This window comes from Nicotiana tabacum, chromosome 20 (assembly GCF_000715075.1).
Source record: "Nicotiana tabacum cultivar K326 chromosome 20, ASM71507v2, whole genome shotgun sequence".
Classification (NCBI taxonomy): Eukaryota; Viridiplantae; Streptophyta; class Magnoliopsida; order Solanales; family Solanaceae; genus Nicotiana; species Nicotiana tabacum.
Genome location: NC_134099.1, coordinates 108,838,539 through 108,859,575, shown reverse-complemented (window position 1 = coordinate 108,859,575; position 21,037 = coordinate 108,838,539).

The window sequence follows — 21,037 nt, the reverse complement described above, 5'->3', positions numbered from 1 at the left end:
TCATGTTCCACTCCTCGGGGAACGATACCCAATCAGTAGGAATCAGATCGGAAGTCATGACTTGGACAAACCGGCTCATCCACCCACGATCTTTATGCTTATCGATACTAGAGAAGAGAGATTTTAAAGATCGGCGTTGCAATTTTATCAAACCCCCACAATAAAGTTGGGGACTCTACAGTTTGATCAGATGATCGAGGGTAAAAGACATCCCCTCGATTTGGCTCGAAAAGAACTTGATTAAGTAAATGATTTTCCAGAATGAGGGGTAGATCTGGCCAAGCGTCACTCGATATCGTTGGCAAAAGTCAAGTATAACTGGATCTATGGGACCCTGAGCCGGAATTGCAGGACCCAACGTGAAAGGATAGGTATATACACTCAATTACCCTGATTTATCTGTGGTGATGTCCTACTCGGGGGAAGGAATCAATATTTCTTTGTTATCCCATTTGCAATCCTTCTTTACTTGCTTAAGCTCGGCCTTGGTCACCAAACAAATATATCGAGACATGGGCTCGCATTGGCCTAGTGTCGAAATAGGTTTCTCGATTTTGAAATAGGATGTTATTTCACATGGTGGGTGTTGCGCAACCTTTTTTCCTCGCAGAATCGGGTTTATGACATTTTGGTTGGGACAACTCTTTCCTTTTGGGAAAGGGGTTTGCATTTTGAAGAGTCTCCACCTAACGATTTAAGGTGTGTTAGGACACCTATAGGGTTCATTTATAACTACGTTTGATAACCAGAGATAAGGTAAGGGCTTGAAATTATCCAAAGGGGAAGGTGTTAGGCACCGCTCAGGATCCACTAGTATGGTTCCCGACCAAACAGTTTTTGTGAATTTGTACAATTAGCAAATAAACAAGTAGGGCTCAAATAATAGGGGATTTAAGTTTAAGAACAAAGATGTTTGAAAAACAATTAATGAAATCAAGATTTTGAAAAGAATTACAGTCTAAGCATATTCGTGAATGTAAAGAGGGGTGTCCTAGATTTATTTATAATATGGATCACATCAATGCAATACCCGGTATGACACTCCTCAAAGAGGGGCTACACGTGGTATTAATGCACCGGCCATCATATCCATATCTACCCTTTCCCGCAATGTAAAGGTAATTAAAGCGAGGGTTGGTCTCAACCCCTATTGCATGCTGTTTCCCGTCCCTTACTATCAGTCCCGGAGGAATTTAGGACTCATATCCTATAAAAGAAGGGGGATTCTAGGCAGACCCTCAGGTTTAAAGGCAAAATACTAGGCAACAACTAAGAACACATAGGACTGCATTTGGGGGGGGGGGGAATACAGGAAACAAATAGAAGGCTCAGATATACCTCCATAAGTAATGCACATAGATAGCATGACTCATACACATACAAGGTCTGAATTAGATCCTAAGCATGGTATCTAAGTGATAACAATAGAACCAGATTTATTGCATGACTTAGAAAAAAAGTCCGAATCAGGCTTTCCTACTGATTTTAACAGTTGATAATTAAGCATACAAAAAGAAACATGTTTCCAGTTTTGACAAATTTAGCACCTAAGGCTTTCCTAGGCTTAGAATAATATGCATCAGCTATTCGGAATTATTAAAAATAGTTTGAAAATTGTTTTTACCTAAAACATGTTGTTCTAAATATTGTGAAGACATGCAAGGATTATTACCAGTTTGTTTAAAGCAAAATGAGACTACTGATACTCCTTTTCATGCATCGGTAGTTTAACTAAGCGTAGCTAAGTGAGTATGAACGAGAAGCTAATCATGGTATCTAATGATTTATATGCAGGATTTATAAATGCACAACATGATTGCAGAATTTCCTAAGAGCAGGATTTCTAAATGCACAACATGATTGCAGAATTTCCTAAGAGCAGGATTTCTAAATGAAATTTTGGAACATGCTTACATGGGCAGAATCACATAATAACAACTTATTTTATTGTTATTATCTACCCTATAGACATGATTTCTAAGTGTGGATGAGATGCTGAAAACAATACATATAAATCCTAAATAGCATGATGTCTAAAGTATGAATCCTAAGCATGGTTTCTATTGTGCAATTAGGAATATAAACCTAATAACATGTTTTCTACCTTTAACCACTATGGCATGCATATTTACCCCATCTCTTTTCACTAGCCACCACGATACTTGTTTACAACAGGTTATTACAGACCAACATTGAAATGAATTACATAAGTAGAAATGAAAACTGAGAAGTTACACTATAGAGAGCCTCATTAGGACTTTCTCCCTAAGCTATGTAATAAATCACCTCGAGTGCAAAAATTGATCCATAGTATTTTCTTATCCGGGTGTGTCAGAGATACCTAAGGACCTCAAGGGATCCCGGGCAGTGCTCACACCTAGATTTCATAGACAAGATAGAGTAAGTGCAGTGTGGAAATGCCAGCTTTTATGTGTCCAAGTTCAGAAGGAGCTCAAGGGTCCCAAGGCAAGGCTCACACAAAAAGAGCAGAACCTAATTGTCTAAGAGTACATGTGAGTGTGCTTGACATAGATTTAAAAGAGTTGAGTTGGAAATAACTTTGACAAAGATTAGTCTGAAATAAGTTTGCAAAACAACAGAAGAGTTGTATAGGGAAAACAGTTTTGAAAGGAATAGGAGCAACAACAACTTGGAACAAGCCAGCACACACAGCATAAATTCAAAGAAGTATCATTTCAACACTCACAAGCAGGGAAGTAAGGGGTTGGGGACATAAAGAACCCAAATTAGAAACATATAAACATGGATGAGAAGAGAAGCATATAGACCAGCAAGTACAAAGAACAAGTAGCAATAGATTGTCCTCCATAATACAAAACTATTATTTCAAAGTGCTAACAAGGGAGTCATGCTCGAAATCAGAATAATAATAGGCAATAAGACATAGAGACAGGATGTAGGAGTAGTCATGTTGAGGGTAGGAGTCTATTACACATAATTATCATGCCACTTAGTGTTGACCCAAACACATCTAAGAGTCTATAATTCTAACATGGCATACTAGTTGAGGGGAATAAACAAGAACTCAAGTAGACATGCTGATTACACACTTGAACCAGAGAGGGCAAAACTTAAGTATGCTGAATAAGGCAGTTAATAAGAAGGGAATTAAATACATAAGCCATTAAATTAGTGCAGAAGGTGACATGGAGCACATAGAGTTGAGTTTCAGAATTGAACTAGGAACATACTAGTTAATGAATAAAGTGCAGAAAGTAAAGCAAGTAGAGTTCCACAGTCTAGCCTTGGCTTTCAGCCGGCTAGAGAAGCAGTTAGCACAAGTAGCAGGGAAAGAAGAGAGAGTTTTGAGTGTGTATGTGTGTTCTGAACTGTGTTCGTATTTTTTAAGACTGTACAAGAGAGTCATTTATATAGTAGTTTGAAAACTCGTTAAAATAGGCAAGAATCAATTCTTCAGTAATTATAGAACTCAGTATAAAAAAATTGGTTCTAATCTCCCTTTGATTAAGGGAGTCAGTGTGAATGGTAAATAGTAGGTGACAAGTAAGGAAAGAAATCATACATGGCTGTATTATAACAAATAAGGAAAGATTTCAAAATAGTACCAATATAGAATAGGTAATTAAGGCTAGGTTCAGAAAGTTTTTTTTTTCAAACTAAGGAAGCAATCAGGAAAGTTAATTAAGGCAAGAAACTAATCAAATTCAGTAGAAAGGTAGGAGTCGGGGGGTCCAAAGGAAAATGTTCAAATCACACCAAGTAATAAGGAATTCAGAATCAACAAAAGAGAAAGTCATGCAAAACAGTCAGCATGTTTAACATATAAATAGAGCAAGACAATCACAAGAAATCACAAGAACTCAAAAGAAACATGAAAATCAGTAAGTCATTAACAAAAAACAAACGAAGAACCCTAAAATTTAGGGTATTTAACATAGGCTAGTCAGGGTCAAGGAAGAACTCAACGAAATCCGTCAAAGCACATAGACGCAGGGAATCAAGCACTTAAAACCAGAAAGCATTTCGAAGAAAAAAGATTTTCAGAAACCCTAGTTTAGGAAGATGACAAGCCACTCAAAAATCAAGAGATTTTTTATAAAAACAAGTAAAAATAAGTTCGATCATTCTCAGATCTTTACATAGCTGAGAAGTTTAAGAGGAAAAATTAGGGTTTTCAACAGAATAACTCGAATAGAGGAGAAAACTTAAACAAACGTTTTAACCATAGAGACTCACAAATTAATACAAAAAATTAGAAGAAAGAAGCGTTTTGAAAAGGAGTTTAAGAACCCTAGTTCGAAGATAAAGCGTTACATTATAAACATCGGAAAAACCTTTGAGGAAAATAACAAAAACTCATAATATACACAGATATGAGACATATATAAAAGAAATCGGAAAATCTTAAGAGTTAGGGTTCAGAGAACCCAGAGAAAATGAGAAATCCTTAAAGAGTTACCGGTTTTAACCGAAAAAGTTAGAAATCTTACTCGAATGGCCTGAGGTGGCCGAAAAATGGCATGAAGGACCATGGGTAGGATTTGAACTGCTCTAGGTTAAACTAAGGACCTTAGGATAGTGTTAAACCAGCATGGGGTGAAGCAGGGTCGAGGAGATGATGAGAGGCCATGGTTTCCAGCGAGGGCGGTGGCCGGAGAATATGGACAAGGTCCATCGGAGAGGATGGGAGATGAGAAGGTTCTAGAGAGAACCAGAGATAGAGAGAGTTTGATAGAGAGACCGGTTGAGAGAGAATGGGGGGGAGGGGAATTAGAGATGGGGGTAGTCATTAGGATTTAATATGGTGTGAGGGAATCTGGACTGTTGATTAGATTTGATCAACGATCCAGACTGGACAGGGGATTGGGTCGGGTATGGTTTGGGTTTGGGCTTGGGTTTGGTGGGTTATTTAATTAGGTTAGGGGTCCGATTGTATTTAGGCTAGAATTTAAATAGGGAGTGGCTAATTGTTAAATACCCAATTCAAATTTGATAAATAATTTATAAAATAGCTAATAATTAGATAAAATGAAGTTAAAGCTAAATAGGTGAAATTAAGGTAATTAACTAATATTTAAATTAAAAAAGGACCGATTACTGAATTAAAATAGCATAAAGTGTACAATTAGGCTATAATTGCAAAATTATTAAAACTATAGCCAAACAATGCCAAATTGGCTAATTTGTAAAATAATTAAATCCTAATAGGATTAAAAATGATATGTTGAGCTAAGAAATACTTTGAAATTACTTGTAATATAATATATGAATAATTATTGGATATAAAATACTGAATAAATTAGAAAATAAATATGGAAAATTATGGAAAAATATCAATTATTATAAAAAGTGATTTTGAAGGTATTTATACAAATTAAAAAATAGTTTGAGGAAACATTGTGTATCATCAACTGCCCCTCTTTACCTAGGAAGGATGAAAGAGTTGTCATAAAGATATGATGGCCAATTTTGACCGAGCGAAATGGTTTGAAGAGATTTAGGTCGTACCCTGGTTTCTGAGTTGCCTATATATCTCTAGTTTTATAGGAATCAGGCCGTATGTAGTTCAGGATCCATCGGCGGAGTATAGCGATGAAGTCATTTCAAGAGCGGACGCAACATCTAGGGTTGAGTGAGTGAACGGTTTACGGGAATGGTTAGGTTTGATATGGCTGAGGGAACTGGAGCGACATCGCTCCTGATGGGATTGCCGTTGCTCACTAGGTTTTACCAGCATATATTGGATGATTTAAACATGATGCAAATTTCCGTTAGACCATGAATGTTGTCTTTGGACGTTGATGATGATGTCCTTAGAGCATGATGTCCTGGGGCTATGAGGATGGTGCCTCCAAACCATGACGCCTTTGAATAATGATATGCAAAAGATTGAAAGAGATCCTCAGGTCATGACATGGTGTTCTCGGGCTATGAAGATGGTGCCTCCGAACGATGATGCCTTTGGATGAGTTGGCGATATTTCAGCCTATGAAGGATGCAGTAGTATGATGCGGACAAGACAGAGATTAGTCTTTCGAATTGAAGGGCAGAGCTTAGCCCATAAGAGAAGTGAGATAAATAGTGCTTGGGATAGTGCTTAGTTTCGAAGAAATTGGAGGCCGAGCTTAGCCTTGGAAGGCAGAAGGATAGCCTTATGCAAAGATGCGAATGCAGATGGAGGCAGAGCTTAACCTCGAAAGGCAGAATGGTAGCCTTATGCCGATTGGAAGGCCGAATAGTAGCATTATGTAATGCAAATGCAGATAGAGACATCGTTTAGTCTCGGAAGGCAAAATAGTAGCCTTATGCAGATTGGAAGGCAGAATAGTAGCCTTATGCAATGCAAATGCAGATGGATACATCGTTTAGTCTCGGAAGGCAGAATGGTAGCCTTATGCAAGAAATAAAATAACAAATGACAGTAGAGTTTTCTTAGCTGATAGCAGATTGCGACATTGTGATTACTGAGAGCATTGTGACTATAGAGCATTACTTGTGCGTGCTGATAGCAAATGTTAGCAAGTGCAACGATTCTGAGAGTCATATTTTGAACAATGTTTTTCCCACGGGCGTACAATATGTTTAATGATTTCGCAATCCTAGTGCCTGCATCCAAAGAAAAATCGTGAGTTTTGTAAGGGGGAGGTTAGTTCGTATCCCCGCTGGCTTTGCTTGAATAGTTTGACTTTGATCTGGTGATACCGTCTATATCGTTGGGGCAGTGTTGCTAAACAAAGTACTTTCAATAATAATCATGCATGATTTTGTAAAAATATGACATAAACTAAAATAACCTTTAGATAAACCGGCGACATTGATGTGGTTTAGGATATTGCAACCTCTCTTGCTACAGAATTTTGAGGGTCCTCCTCAAAATTCTGCCCCAGTTTGATGGATTGACATTTCTGACTGTTGCTCGTGCGGCGATCGGCTGAAATTATTTCGAAATTTTGAGGGTCCTCCTCAAAATTCTTCCCTAGTTTCCAATTGCGGGGGAAATGAAATTTTTATTGAATTGTGATCGAACCCATAGGGCTGCCTACGTATCCCCTCTTAAACGGGAATCAGGTCAGGCGTAGTTCAATTGACATCATATATAAGGAAAGCATAAAGATTACACATAGTAACGTTTGACTGCATCTGAATTGATCGGCTTTGGCCAGACTTCTCCATTCATTTCTGCAACTATGAGGGCTCCTTCTGTCAAAACCTGGTGAACCATGTATGGAACCTACCAGTTGGGAGAGAACTTACCTTTGGCTTCATGTTGATGCGGAAAAATTTTCCTCAACACCAGCTGTCCCGGTGTGAATTATCTTGGTTTGACTCTTTTGTTGAAGGATTTAGACATTCTGTTCTAATAGAGTTGACCATGGCAGACTGCATTTATTCTCTTTCCATCTATAAGGGCTAGTCACTCATAACGACTTTTCACCCACTCTGTGTCGTCGAGCTCAGCTTCTTGTATGATCCTTAGGGAAGAAATTTCTACCTCAGTGGGAATGACAGCCTCTATACCGTAAACCAGCATATAGAGGGTTGTCCCGGTTGATGTGCAGACTGTGGTACAATACCCTAATAGAGCAAATGATAACTTCTCGTGCCACTGTTTATGCTTCTCTATCATTTTCCTCAATATCTTCTTGATATTCTTGTTGGCGGCCTCTACAACTCCATTCATCTGAGGTCTGTAGGTAGTGGAATTCTTGTGTTTAATCTTGAATATTTCGCACATAGCTTTCATCAAATCGTTGTTGAGGTTGGAGCCATTATCAGTAATAATTGACTCTGGAATCCTGAATCGATAAATAATGCGGTCGCGGCAAAGTCTGCCACGACTTTCTTAGTCACTGCTTTGTAAGATGCTACCTCAACCCATTTGGTGAAATAGTAGATGGCTACTAGGATAAACTTGTGTCCGTAGGAAGCAGCATGCTCGATTAGTCCAATAACGTCCATTCCCCAGGTGGCGAACGACCACGGTGAGCTTGTTGTGTTAACCTCGCTTGGAGGTAACTTTATCATGTCTGCATGTATCTAACAGTGGTGGCCTTTCTGGACATACTGGATGTAGTCTATTTCCATAGTCATCCAAAAGTAACCGGCCTGAAGTATCTTCTTTGCTAAGACAAAATCGTTCATATATGGACCACAGGTCTCAACATGAATTTCCTCTAGTAGCCTAGATGCTTCCTTTGCGTCGACACATCTTAATAATCCTAAATTGGGAGTCTCCTATACAGGATTCCTCCGCTGTGAAAGAAGTTGTTGGACAATCTCCGAAGTGTGCATTTCTGAGTGGGATTAGCAAGCTCCGGGTACTCTCCTTTTGCCAAATATTCCTTGATATCATGAAACCAATGCTTTTTGTCTGCTTCCTCTTCAACATGAGCACATTAAGCTGGTTGATTATAGATTTTCACTAGAATGGGATCAATGAAATTCTTGTCGGGATGGTGTATCATAGATGATAGGGTAACCAATACATCGACGAACTCATTCTGGATTCTGGGAGCATGCTGGAATTCCGTCTTTGTGAACCTCTTTCTCAATTCCTGTACGTGATGTAGATACGGGAGTATCTTGGAGTTCTTGGTCAGTCTATTTTCCTCATACCTGATATATAAGTAAGTCTGAATCTCCAAATACTAGCAACTCTTGAACGTTCATGTTAATGGCCATGTTGAGTCCTAAGATGCAGGTTTCATACTAGGCCATATTGTTTGTATAGGGGAACCTGAGTTTGGCAGGCACCGGATAATGCTGAGCCGGTTTATGATATTAGGACTACTCCTATGCCAACTCCTTTGAAGTTTGATGCTTCATCGAAGAACATTCTCCCACCGTCATAGGATTCCGCAATGTCTTCTCCTATGAATGATACCTCTTCATCGGGAAAATACATTTTCAAGGGTTTGTATCCTCAATCCATGGGGTTTTCACCAAGGTGGTCTGCCAGTGCATGTCCCTTGACCGCTTTCTGAGTTACGTAAATAATGTCGAACTCACTCAACATGATTTACCATTTGTCTAGCTTGCCAGTAGGCATGGGCTTCTGAAAGATGTATTTCAAGGGATCCATCCTTGATATGAGATATGTAGTATAGGCGCAGAAGTAATGTCTCAGCTTATGAGCTACCCAAGTCAAGGCACAACACGTGCATTCCAATAGAAAATACCGGGCCTCGTATGGGGTGAACTTCTTACTTAGATAATAAATGGTTTGTTCCTTTCTTCCTGTTTTATCATGCTGCCCCAAAACGCAGCCGAAAGCTCCATCCAACACTACAAGGTAGAGTAATAAGGGTCTTCCTGGCTCGGGCGGGACTAAGACTGGTGGTGTTGAAAAGTACTCCTTCATTTTGTCGAAGGCCTTTTGGCAGTCATCGGTCCATTTGGTGGAGGCGTCCTTCTTCAACATCTTAAAGATTGGCTCACAGATAACTGTGGACTGTGCTATGAATTGACTGATGTAATTAAGCCTTCCCAAGAAACTCATCACATCCTTCTTGTTCTTTAGCGGTGGTAGTTCCTGAATGGCTTTGACTTTTGATGGATCCAGTTCTATCCCTCGGCGGCTCACAATAAACCCAAGGAATTTCCCAGCAGGAACCCCAAATGCACACTTTGCGGGGTTTAATTTCAGGTTGTATCTCCACAGTCTATTGAAGAACTTCCTTAGATCTTCTATATGGTCAGTGGCCTTCTTGGATTTGATAATAACATCATCCACATATACCTCTATCTCCTTGTGTATCATATCATGGAAAACGGTAGTCATGTGCCTCATGTAAGTGGCCCCTGCATTCTTCAGGCCGAATGGCATCATCTTGTAACAGTACACTCCCCACGGCGTAATGAAAGTCGTTTTCTCAGCATCTTCCTCATCCATCCAGATTTGATGATAACCATCGAAGCAATCTACGAATGACTGTAGTTCATGCTTGGTGAAATTGTCAATTAGGATGTGTATATTTGGTAAAGGGAAGTCGTCTTTCGGACTGGCCCGATTGAGATCCCAGTAGTCGACACAGACTCTAGCCTTCCCATCCTTCTTTGGAATTGGCACAATGTTGGCAAACCATGTCAGGTATTCTACTACCCTTAGAACCTTAGCCTTGATCTGCTTGGTGACTTCTTCCTTGATTTTCAAACTCATATCAGGCTTGAACTTTCTGAGCTTCTACTTTACTGGTGGACACATTGGATCGGTTGGCAGTTTGTGAGCCACAATAGATGTACTCAGACCAGTCATGTCATCATATGACCAGGTGAATATGTCCTCATATTCCTTTAGAAATTCTGTGTATTTTTTCTTCTCTGATGGCGATAGGTGAATGCCGATTCGTGTTTCCTTGATGTTTTCTGCATCTCCCAGGTTGACAATCTCGGTCTCGTCCAGGTTGGACTTAGGTCTGTTCTCAAAGTTCTCGACTTCTTTGACAATCTCGTCAACTATGTCATCTTTCTCTAAATTAATGCCCGTTTGTTGCATTGTCTCATTGCATGTCACAGTCATTGGTTCATCAAGATAAGTAATAGTAATGTTGTATTGGTAAAACATGGAGAGAAAATGATATAAATAAATATTAATTCATAAGAGAAATAAAAAATGCTATTGCTAAATTGAATAACTATTTTGAACATCGACGATCTTATTGTGGGAATTGAAAAATGCGAAAAGAAAATTTTTTAGTAAATAAAACAGTAAATAATGCTTGTTTTAGCCTTGCTACCCCGAGGCTCGTCGGGCTTTGGTTGTCCTGATGGTCCAATTCTTGAGATATGCCCCTCTGCTCACAGCCTGTATGGAAGGGCCTTCCTCCCCCTCCTCCTCGAGAATAACGCAACAGTCTATATCACTGTCCTCTAAAAATAAGTTCTTTACTACTGCAAGTGCTTATTCTTCATTTAACCCATTAATAATGTTGGCCTGCTGGAAGGTCTGCTCTAGATGTGGTATTGGCTGCTCTAGTGGATAGTAAGGACCGCGCCATGGTGGCGACTAGTTATTGAATTCTTCTCAGTTGTATTCATATCCTAAACCGAAGGTAGTGCCATATTTCTTGAGTTTTATGGGTTTAGAGATTCCTTGGAGGTTCTTGCCGAGCCCTTTGCGAGGCTCGTACCCACTCCAACTCAATATACTCTCAATTTTGCTATCCCACCATTTGTCTTTATCGATAGCATTGACCCGCTCAATATGGTGGTAAGTTTCTCCACCAAACTTCCTTCTTCCCTCGATCGTCGGAATGGTCTGGTGACTATATATAGGGTTTCTACCGTCGCCGTGAATGATCACATCCTGGTGATTCCATTCGAACTTTACTGCTTGATGCAGCGTTGATGCTACAGCCCTAGCGGCATGAATCCATGGCCATCCCAGCAGTAAGTTGTAAGATGTCAGTACATCTATTACCTGGAAATCGACCTCGAACCAGGTTGGTCCCATCTGCAGGCATAGACTAATCTCGCCAATAGTGGACCTCTGAGAACCATCAAAGGCTTTCACATTGATTGATCCATCCTTTATCTCATGCAGCCCTTTACCCAGCTTCTTGAGTGTTACCAGTGGACAAATGTTAAGATTGGAACCTCCATCGATCAGGACTCTGGTGATGAAAAAAAATTCGCATTGCACGGTGATGTGTAGTGCTTTGTTGTTCCCCAACTTTTTAGGTGGCAGCTCGTCCTTATGAAAGTGATCTTATGGCTTTCCAGCACTTGTCCTACCATATTAGCCACTTCCCCGCTAGTGATTTTACTTGGTACGTATGCTTTATTTAGAACCTTTAACAGAGCATTCTTGTGTGTCTCAGAATTTTGCAGCAAAGAGAGAATGGATATTTGTGCTAGCATCTTGTTTAACTGGTCAATGACTGTCATTGGCCTGTATTTTCCTCGAAAGGTCGTCCGGACCTATCTCAATGAGGGGTGGCCGATTGGAGGCTTGCTTGATTGATTCAGCTAGATGTTCAAGGGTATAGACTCTACCAGTTCTTGTCATACCCTATGCTACGACAGTCTCTTCAATCCTAACCTTGCCCTTCCTTCTCGCCTCGGCTGTATAGTCCCAGGGTACAACATTTATATAAAAGGGTGGCATGGTTGACATCGCCACTAGGATTGGCGCTGCTATCCTCACTTCGAACAGAACATGTGCCTTGGGTGGCAAGACTGTAACCTCAAATGGTGTGGGTGCATTTCCCGGAGACACGAATTCAACCTTAATCGGTGCTGGGGCCTTTGCGGATCGCGCTGCTTCAAACTCAAGAGGTATAGACATATTCACCTTAGTGTCCTCAGATGGTTGGATCTGGACTATGATCAGATCGAGAGTAATTGTTGGTTTCTTTGGGTCATCACCTTCTGCGATCAACCCGATTGGTCCCTCGGGATCCCAGTCATCTTTTACTTCAATCATATGGATACCCCCACCCTTATGGTTTGGCAGAGGGTTGTTGCAGATGTTTGGAGCGGGCTCCTTTTCCATAATGATCTTGTTATCAATCAAAGACTGTATCTTGTCTTTCAAGGAGCAACATTCATCGATGGTGTGCCCTTTCATGCTAGAGTGGTATGCATAGGACTTGTTTGGGTTAACCCACTGAGCAGGATTCTCAGGGGTTGTAGTAGGGATGCGGGTGACATAACCAGCAGCTTTGAGCTTCTCATACAGCTGGTCGATGGGTTCAACGATGGCTGTATATTATTTTGGAGGTATGCGATCAAAATTAGGTCGGGGTCTAGGGAAATTTTGGCGTGCAGGGGGTGATTGATAGTGAGATGGTTGAGCATTATAGGTTTGGTAGACATGAGCGGGTTGGGAGTATCTGGGTGAAGTAGGTTGATAAGTAGGAGATGGAGATGACTGATAGGTTGGTGGCAGAGCTTGGTATGAAGGTGAGCGTGCTTGGTAATTGGGGTTGGCTGGTATGTGAGTGGATGTGTTGGGTAAGCTTGGTTCTTTGTGCAACCATAACAGCCCCTACGTCCTTTTTCTTGGACATACCACCATACTGTAAAGCCTTATTCTTAGCTTGCAAGGCTTCGAAATTTGTAACCATACCACTTTTAATACCTTCTTCAATTCGTTCACTTAACTTGATAATGTCGGGGAACTTGTGGTTCTCAATCATCATCAGTCGTTCATAGTACTACGAGTCCTGAGCCCGGACAAAGAACTTATTCATTTGCTCCTCTTCTAAGGCAGGTCTGACCTTAGCAGCTTCGGAACTCCAGCGAGTAGCATACTCACGAAACATCTCCGTGGGCTTCTTCTTTAAATTTTGGATATAGAACACGTTTGGTGCATTCTCTGTATTAAACCTGAATCTGTCCATAAAGTCAGATGTCATGCCCACCCAACTCGACCACTTCTTGGGATCTTGGCTGATGTACCAAGATAATGTATCTCCTTTCAAGCTCCTTATGAACAGCTTCATGCGGATCCTTTCATCCTTCTGCACTCCAACCAATTTGTCGCAATATGTCCTTAGATGGACCCTTGGATCACCCGTACCATCAAACATTTTGAACATATGAGGTTTGTACCACTTAGGCAGTTCGACATCAGGCTGTATGCAAGGATCCTCATAGATCAGCCTCTTGATTCCTTTCTACCCTCAACGCCCTAAATCCGGCTGGTCAGTTTCTTAAGTTCCTCGGCCAAGTTCCTGATAAGTAGATCCTTTTCATCAGACTTAGGTGTGCCTGAGATAGGTTGGGTGGAGTGTGTCATGGTATCCACGTAGATAGGAGTGTTATGGTGGCCTGGTGTATGGGTGTGGAAATGGTCGTTTGTGGAGTTCTGAGGTTCTGGGATGAGTAGTGGTATGTTGTTTGGGGTATGGCAGGTGTTACATTGGTTCTTTGGTGGAGCTGCGTGATGGTGAGGCGTGGGATGATTCTACTATTTTGGGATATTTTGAGGAGGTGTAGGGTTTTGAGCGTTGGGGAAGTTGATATCTGGGGTGGTGAGGGAAAATGACAGGTTTGCCAGATTTTGAACCTGATTGAGCTCTTCTTGGAATTTCACCAGTTTTTGTTCAAGTCGTGACACATTTTTATTAGGAACCCGAATACCCTGGCCATCAGTGGCCTATACCCTTTCAGCTGTGTTCACTTTTAAGATGTTGTTTAAATTGTCCATTTTGCCTTTGTTCTTGCCTTTAATGGGACTAAGAGGAGGAGTGGGTGGAGGACTCCTGGATCTTGTGAAATAAGATGATGATACCAGAGTGAATGAACTAATCTTTTTTTTTGGGGGGGGGGGGATAATAAAAAAACAAAAGGTAATCCAGTCAGTGAGGGTTATAAAAAGTATTGCAATATTTAAACATATAGTGCGGGAATGTAAAGCGTGTCCTAATTTGGGAACCTCTTTGTGCTCGAGGTATGCCTAGCGACAAATTGATTTGTAGAACTTAAAATGCTAAATGCCTCATTTTATTGATAAAATTAGACGAATCCCAAAATGACACTAGATAAGCAAGAAATAAAAGTCACTAATGGTCGTTGGCCTTATTACATTTGGAAGGCGAGTAAACCTAATCTATTTGGCCTGAGAAGGACCTTCCTCAGGTTGAGTGCTCTCGTTGATCAATTCCTCCAGCTCGCCTAGGTTCATCAGTAAAAATGCCTTTGCCAGGTGTTCTCCTTCGTTTCCCTTAGCGTTCTGGCAGTCGTCGACTCTCTTCCTCAATTTTCCTTCCAATTTCAGCAGACTGTATTCTAGATATTCCAACTTTTCTCTAGCTTTGGTGGCCCTCTCTTTCCACTCATTGATTTGGACATTTGATGGAAGACTCCTCCACCAGTCTAGTAAGAGTGAGGGTGTGCTAACCATACCAAAGCTAGGGACCTTGTTCTTCATTTTCTGCAAAACAAAAGGGTTAAGACCATACCCCCACTGGACTCGACTATTTAATATCAACAAATAGCATGAAGCATTTAGTTCTCCAAATAAATACATAGAACGTGATGATGTCCGTTTGGGTTTAGGGAAACCTAGTGGACTTTTGGACAAGGCTATCTTAAAGGATCATTATGTGGACGACATAACTAACCCGGCTAGGTTTGACCATGTTGCATGCACAATTTAAACAGAGTAAGGTTTTATGGGGTTTTAGACTGGTACCCTTGAGCGGACAACTCAAGGGGGAAGGCACGGAACTGTCGACTGCACCGCTGATTGACTAGTTTTGCCGCAAATAAACCTTTCCGAATTTAAGGGGTAATGATATAGGAAGGGTGCAACCACTCATCAAGAATTGCTATAGTATTTGTTTGGCATGAGTGGAGTATGATGTTGAGCATGATTATGCAATAATTAAAAGCATGTTGACATGTATTTGCACGTTAAGGAAGCGATAAATACAGCAGTTTTATAATTTAAAGCAGCTATAAAGGAAGGAAACAAGAAAGATATGTCAGTTTTGCTTTTTTAAAAAGAAATTAAACGGCTAAAGGAATTAGACAAATAATTGCACATAGGGAGGGGTACAAATTCACAAAATAGGGTATGAAATGGTAAAAGCCTAAATATCCCCAACAGAGTTGCCTGCTGTCGCGCCCCCTTTTTTCCTCGCGGAATCGAGTTTATGACATTTTGGTTGGGATAACTCTTTCCTTTTGGGAAAGGGGTTTGCATTTTTGAAGAGTCGCCACCTAACGATATAAGGTGCGTTAGGACACCTATAAGGTTCATTTATAACTACGTTTGGTAACCAGAGATAGGGTAAGGGCTTGAAATTATCCCAAGGGGATGGTGTTAGGCACCCCTCAGGATCCACTAGTGTGGTTCCCAGCCAAACAATTTTTGTGAATTTATACAATTAGCAAATAAATAAGCAAGGCTCAAATAATATGGTATTTAAGTTTAAGAACACATATGTTTGAAAAACAATTAATGAAATCAAGATTTGAAAAGAATTACAATCTAAGCATATTTGTGAATATAAAGAGGGGTGTCCTAGGTTTATTTATAATATGGATCACATCAGTGCAATACCCAGTATGACACTCATCAAAGAGGGGCTACACGTGGTATTAATGCACCGGTCATCATATCCATATCTACCCTTTCCTGCCCCGTAAAGGTAATTAAAGCGAGGGTTGGTCTCGACCCCTATTGCATGTTGTTTCCCGTCCCTTCCTATCTGTACCGGAGGAATTTAGGACTCATATCCTATAAAAGAAGGGGGATTCTAGGCAGACCCTCAGGTTTAAAGGCAAAACACTAGGCGACAACTAAGAACACATAGGACTGCATTTGGGGGGGGGCATAGGAAACAAATAGAAGGCTCAAATATACCTCCACAAGTAACGTACATAGATAACATGACTTATACACATATAAGGTCTGAATTAAGATCCTAAGAATGGTATCTAACTAATAACAGTAGAACCAGATTTATTGCATGACTCAGAAAAGAAGTCCGAATCAGGCTTGCCTACTGATTTTAATATTTGATAATTAAGCATACCTAAAGAATCATGTTTCCAGTTTTGACAAATTTAGCACCTAAGGTTTGCCTAGGCATAAAATAACATGCAACAGTTATTCAGAATTATTAAAAAAAGTATGGAAATTGTTTGTACCTAAAGCATGTTGTTCTAAATATTGCGAAGACATGCATGGATTATTACCAGTTTGTTTAAAGCAAAATGAGACTATTGATACTCCTTTTCATGCATCAGTAGTTTAACTAAGCGTAGCTGAGTGAGTATGAACGAGAAACTAATCATGGTATGTAATGATTTATATGTAGGATTTATAAATGCACAACATGATTGCAGAATTTCCTAAGAGTAGGATTTCTAAATGAAATTTTGGAACATGCTTACGTGGGCAGAATCACATAATAACAACTTATTTTATTGTTATTATCTACCCTATAGACAGGATTTCTAAGTGTGAATGAGATGCTGAAAACAGTACATATAAATCCTAAATAGCAAGATGTCTAATGTATGAATCCTAAGCATGGTTTCTATTGTGCAATTAGGAATATAAACCTAATAACATGTTTTCTACTCTTAACCACTATGGCATGCATATTTACCCCATCCTTTTTCACTAGCCACCCCGATACTTGTTTACAACAGGTTATTACAGACCAACATTGAAATGAATTACAAAACTAGAAATGAAAACTGAGAAGTTATACTATAAAGAGCCTGATTAGGACTTCCTCCCTGAGTTATGTAATAAATCACTTCGAGTGCCAAGATTGTTCCATAGTCTTTTCTTATCCGGGTGTGTCAGAGTTCCCTAAGGACCTCAAGGGATCCTGGGCAGTGCTCACACCCAGATTTCATAGCCAAGACAGAGTAAGTGCAGTGTGGAAAGGCCAGCTTTTGTGTATCCAAGTTCAGAAGGAGCTCAAGGGTCCATAGGCAAGGCTCACACAAAAGGGACAGAACCTAGTGGTCTAAGAGTATATGTGAGAGTGTTTGACATAAATTTAAAAGAGTTGAGTTGGAAACAACTTTGACAAAGATAAGTTTGAAATAAGTTTGCAAAACAACAGAAGAGTTACTTAGGGAAAACAGTTTTGAAAGGAATAGGAGCAACAACAACTTGGAACAAGCCAACACACACAACACAAATTCAAAAAAGTATCATTTCAACACTCACAAGCAGGGAAGTAAGGGGTTGGGGACATAGAGAGCCCAAATCAGAAACATGTAAACATGGATGAGAAGAGAAGCATATAGAACAGAAAGTACAAAGAACACGTAACAATGGATTGGCCTCCAGAATACAAAACTACTACTTCAAAGTGCTAACAAGGGAGTCATGCTCGAAATTAGAATAATAATAGGCAATAAGACATAGAGACAGGATGTAGTAGTAGTCATGTTGAGGGCAGGAGTCTATTACACATAATTAGTCATGCCACTTAGTGTTGACCCAAACACATCTAAGAGTCTATAATGCTAACATGACATACTAGTTGAGGGGAATAAACAAGAACTCAAGTAGACATGTTGATTACACACTTGAACCAGAGAGGGAAAAACTTAAGCATGCTGAATAAAGCAGCAAACAAGAAAGGCAATTAAATACATAAGCCATTAAATTAGTGCAGAATGAGAAATGGATTTAACAGACATGGAGCACATAGAGTTGAGTTTAAGAATTGAACTAGGAACATACCAGTTAATGAAGTAAAGTGCAGAAAGTAAAGCAAGTATAGTTACACAGTCTAGCCTTAGCTTTCAACCGACTAGAGAAGCAGTTAGAACAAGTAGTAGTGAAAGAAGAGAGAGTTTGAGTGTGTGTGTGTTCTGAACTATGTTCGTGTTTTTTAAGACTGTAGAAGAGATTCATTTATATAGTAGTGTGAAAAATGGTTAAAATAGGCAAGAATCAATTCTTCAGTAATTATAGAACTCAGTATAAAAAAATTGGTTCGAATCTCCCTTTGATTAAGGGAGTCAGTATGAATGGTAAAGAGTAGGTGACAAGTAAGGAAAGAAATCATACACGGCTGGAATATAATAAATAAGGAAAGATTTCAAAATAGTATCAGTATAGAACAGGTAATTAAGGCTAGGTTCAGAATGTTTTTTTTTCAAACTAAGGAAGCAATCGGGAAAGTTAATTAAGGCAAGCAACTATTCAAATTAAGTAGAAAGTTGGGAGTCGGGGGGTCCAAAGGAAAATGTTCAAATTACACCAAGTAATAAAGAATTCAGAATCAATCAAAGAGAAAGTCATGTAAAAGAGTCAGCATATTTAACATATAAATAAAGCAAGACAGTCACAAGAAATCACAAGAACTCAAAAGAAACATGAGAATCAGTAAGTCATTCACAGAAAACAAACGAAGAACCCTAAAAATTAGGATTTTTGACATAGGCTAGTCAGGGTCAAGGAAGAACTCAACAAAATCAGTCAAATCACATAGACGCAGGGAATCAAGCACTTAAAACCAGAAATCATTTAGAAGAAAAAAGATTTTTAGAAACCCTAGCTTAGTAAGATGACAATCCACTCAAAAATCAAGAGATTTTCCATAAAAACAAGTAAAAATAAGTTCGATCCTTCAGATCTGTGAAGTTTAAGAGGCGAAATTAGGGTTTTCAACAGAATAACTCGAATAGAGGAGAAAACTTAAACAAACGCTTTAACCATAGAGACTCGCAGAATAATACAAAAAATCAGAAGAAAGAAGTATTTTGAAAACGTGTTAAAGAACCCTAGTTCGAAGATAAAGCGCTACTTTAGAAAAATTGGAAAAACCTTTGAGGAAAACAACAAAAGTTCATAATATACATAGATCAGAGACAGATCTAAAAGAAATCGGAAAATCTTAAGAGTTAGGGTTTCAGAGAACCCAGAGAAAATGAGAAAACCTTAAAAGGTTACCGGTTTTAACTAGAAAAGTCACAAATCTTACTCGAACGGCTTGAGGTGGCCGAAAAATGGCATGAAGAACCATGGGTAGGAGTTGAACCACTCCAGGTTCACCTGAGGACCTTGGGGTAGCGTCAAACCGGCGTGAGGTGAAGCAGGGGCCAGGAGATGATGAAAGGCCATGGTTTCCAGCGAGGGAGGTGGCCGGAGAAGGTGGACAAGGTCCATCGGAGAGGTGGGGAAAGGAGAAGGTTCTAGAGAGAACCAGAGATAGAGAAAGTACGATAGAGAGACTGGTTGAGAGAGAATGAGAGAGGGGAAATGAGAGATGAGGGGGTAGTCATTAGGGTTTAATATGGTGTGGGGGAATCTGGACCGTTGATTAGATTTGATCAATGGTTCAGACTGGACCGGGGATTGGGTCGGGTATGGTTTGGGTTTGGGCTTGGGTCTGGTGGGTTATTTAATTAGGTTAGGGATCCGGTTGGATTTAGGATAGAATTTAAACAGGGAGTGGCTAATTGTTAAATACCTAATTAAAATTAGATAAATAATTAATAAAATAGCTAATGATAATATAAAATGAAATTAAAGATAAATAGGTGAAATTAAGATAATTAACTAATATTTAAAATACAAAAGGACCGATTACTGAATTAAAATAGCATAAATTGTACAATGAGGCTATAATTGCAAAATTATTGTAATTATAGACAAACAATACCAAATTGGCTAATTTGTGAAATAATTAAATCCTAATAGGATTAAAAATGATATATTGAGCTAAGCATACTTTGAAATTACTTGTAATGTAATATATGACTAATTATTGGATATAAAATACTGAATAAATTAAAAAATATATGTGGACAATTATGGGAAAATATCAATTATTATAAAAAGTGATTTTGAAGGTATTTATACAAATTAAAAAATAGTTTGAGGAAAAATTGGATATCAACAGTGGGGGGTGCACTCCTCGATACGAGGAGGCACTACCGGTTTACTCTTGGTCGATCGAGAAGATGAAGAAGCTTTTTCTTTTTGGGAAACCGGTTTAGAAGTTTTAGCCATCGCAATACGAAATATCCAAGAAAATGAAGAGTGTTGATAGTAAAGAGAAGGGAGAGTTCAAGGGAACTTAAAAAGGCTAATAAGACTTTGAGAACAATATGAGAATAAAGTTTGTGAGGTTGTGAAACTTATCTATTTATAGAAGCCAAAAGGCCGTCCGTCAGTCGCCTCCAATTAATGATTTTGAGAATCGCACATAAAGCAGCTTTTCAGTCACTCTTGCTACTGATGTCATGATATTGGCATCAGGATCAAGGCATCAAGGATTAATTCGTCAAAAATCATCAAGGGCGGCCTATAAGTCGAGTTTGAACATAATATCCACTCGATTACTAAGCCCAAGGGCTATCAGTGTTTGAAGAGTTTCTCGCCCGAGAGCTGCGAAAAGGACGAAGGGCTATCTTTATTACAAGTTCGAGCAAATGCTCACTCGATTACAAAGCCCAAGGGCTACCAAGGTTGGAGAAATTTATCACTTGGGGATAACAAAGAAAACCTAATGGTTAACTTCATTCTGAGATCTTGTTCTCACCTAACTCGGGCTCGGGGATCATGATGCTTTGAGTTCACATTTAAGCTCAGCTCGAGGATTAACTAGATCCTTGAGGGGCATTA